The 2526-nt window shown below is 36.2% G+C and overlaps 1 non-coding gene across 1 annotated transcript; it reads left to right on the top strand.

Moving 5' to 3' along the window:
* Positions 1-802: 802 nt before the first annotated feature.
* On the top strand, positions 803-875 carry Trnar-ucu. The gene has a single exon. It is a non-coding gene; the product is annotated as a tRNA-Arg (tRNA).
* Positions 876-2526: the final 1651 nt, after the last annotated feature.

Genomic DNA, 2526 nt, shown 5'->3' with positions numbered 1-2526 from the left:
GACAAAATATCAGTAAGGGAAAATATTCCTCTATTAAAACCATGTTGACTGTCGAGAAAAATTTTAAAATCGTGATAAATGAATTTGCAAATCTTCTTTTATCAGACTTTCGAAATCTTTTCCAACTACCAATGTAAGACTAGTGTGCATATAGTTACAGAGACAATTTTTAACAGATCCCATTAGCGGACTTTTAATCTTTGGGCACCAGCCCACAATTCGAAGAATTAGTTAAAAATAGCAGCAAGTGGCTCACAAATCCAATGCTTAACATCGTCCAAAAATCTTAAAGAAATATTATCTGGCCCATGAGCATTACCATTCTTTAAACTTCTAATTTTTTCGTTATAAGTCTATGTGATAAATGTGTACAACCATACATCAACCATTAATGATGAAGAATATTGCTTAAACTTCATTAGTGAATCTTAGCCTTGTGAAGACCCATCCTGAGCCTTTAAAATCTTTGGTATATGTTCAAACCCCTTAGTCAAAGCACTTTTTGGCCAATATAACGAAGTACAATTCTTGCTTTCAAATGACTTCTTTTGGTGCATCACAGGATATAGAGGAGCCAGCTAATATCATAAGCATGTTCAAAGAATATTGTTTGTAGCTGTTTTAAAAGCAGAAAAATGATGTGTTAAAACTAATGTCATAATATAGAGTTATTATTAATAAACTGTCGAGTTTCTATTAGTTCTTTATATTAACTTGTCGAACGTGAATAAATTTCAGATCCTTATTTAGTTTCTTATATAGAATTATGGAATATTAACAAAGTCCTGATAATTTGTTACAAGTCCCTGTAGCGCAGTGGATAGCGCGTTGGACTTCTAATCCAAAGGTCTCGGGTTCGACCCCCGGCAGGGATGATTGACGGCATTATTTTTGAGGATTAGACTACACCGAGAGGATCTGAAACCATTGCAACTGATTTTGGTGGGAAATGTAAAAGATGAGTAATTGTTTCAATCCATTAAGTGAAAGGAAAATGTTACTATGGTATTTGACGGAAAGGATGTTGGGGATAGAGAATCCAAGAAAATATGATGTAGTGATGGGAACGTCCATTACCAACCTGGGATAGATTGCCAGTCCAGGATGTCAATAGGCTCTATGTCAGTTACTTGCCAAGAATTTGGTGCTAAGAAGTGGAAATACCAAAACGTAAAATGTCCGCCTCTCCATGCCGAAGACATCCACAAAAAGAGTGGCACTGTGGCGAGCAAACCAAACACTGGAGCAGCGGGAACTTCAACAACAAAGCAACAAGGAATGTACCACAGCTGCAAGGACTAAGGAAACGCCTGAGAAGAGTGCATCTCGACAAGTCACAGACCGAACAGACACTTCAGCAGCAAGGGATGAGAAAACCCCCGGAACAGCCTGCATCTCGACAAGTTAGAAACCATAGGTGCACTGCAGCAACGAAAGCCAATGATACACCACAACATGTAAAGGAACGCCAGAGGCAAGGCCAACATGCTGCAAGAAAATGAAGAAATAACCCTGACTGGATGAGAGCTGCTTTAAGTATGTGCATGCACAGAACTACGTCGTTAATCCTTTGACCGATATAACTATATTTTTCTCTTCAAAACAATATATATACATCCTCCTTAATACTCCAGACTTTTTCCATTTATTTTTCTTAGAGATTACAACAAATTAACTTAGTTCTTGGTTTACAATAATAGAATTTAATGTTTTCTATAACGGAGTTTCTGTTTTTATAACTAAGCTCTGTATTTTCTGTATTCTAGTGTTTTTTTAAAAACTGTATTTTATGTTCTCGATAACCGAGTTATATATTTTCGATTACGGGTTTTGTTTTTTCGATAATTGAATTATTTTTATTTTCTAGTTTCATGTCCCACGTATTCGAGAAATGAGTCTGGTCTTCTTGAAATGTGATTTCTGCGCTTTTAAACCCTTATAACTTTGCTCTGATTGTCGACTTTCTGATTTTGAAGTTAATCAATCTAACGATTTTGTTTTCATAATGAAAACTCCAGACTTTATCATGGTTAAAAACTCCTCGATTCACTAGTCTAGTAGACTGCATATATTATCTTATAAATAGAAGTCATATTCTGTGTATCGGTCTGTCTGTGTGTGTGAAACGCAAATTACGCCCAAACTAATAAAATCAAATTAAATCTCCTGGTGAATATGGGCTATTTGGTTTGTGGCGCCTAAGTGCGAATCTGTCGCATGCGCAGTACTCTCTTCCTAATTATTTGTTTTAAAAAACTCAAACGTTGTAGGGTGAAAGCTCACTCCTCTAAGCTTAGTGAAGATTTTTTATAGCATGATCCACAAAGACGTAACTGCGAATACGTAGAACTAACTTTTTTACGCCTTCTCTGGTCGACCTGAAAATTTACAGACAGATGGCTTTGGACTCAGGCTGATCGTAAACATATTAAAACTGGATCCCAAACGGCAAAATCGAAAACACAAAACTCGATTATTCAAACGCAGTTAAACACAGCATTCAGTTAAAGAACTCATAAATCGGTT

This window comes from Limulus polyphemus, unplaced genomic scaffold (genome assembly GCF_000517525.1).
Source record: "Limulus polyphemus unplaced genomic scaffold, Limulus_polyphemus-2.1.2 Scaffold105221, whole genome shotgun sequence".
In the NCBI taxonomy this organism is placed as follows: domain Eukaryota; kingdom Metazoa; phylum Arthropoda; class Merostomata; order Xiphosura; family Limulidae; genus Limulus; species Limulus polyphemus.
The sequence above is the reverse complement of the archived record's forward strand: the minus strand, read 5'-3'. Positions and strand labels throughout refer to the sequence as shown.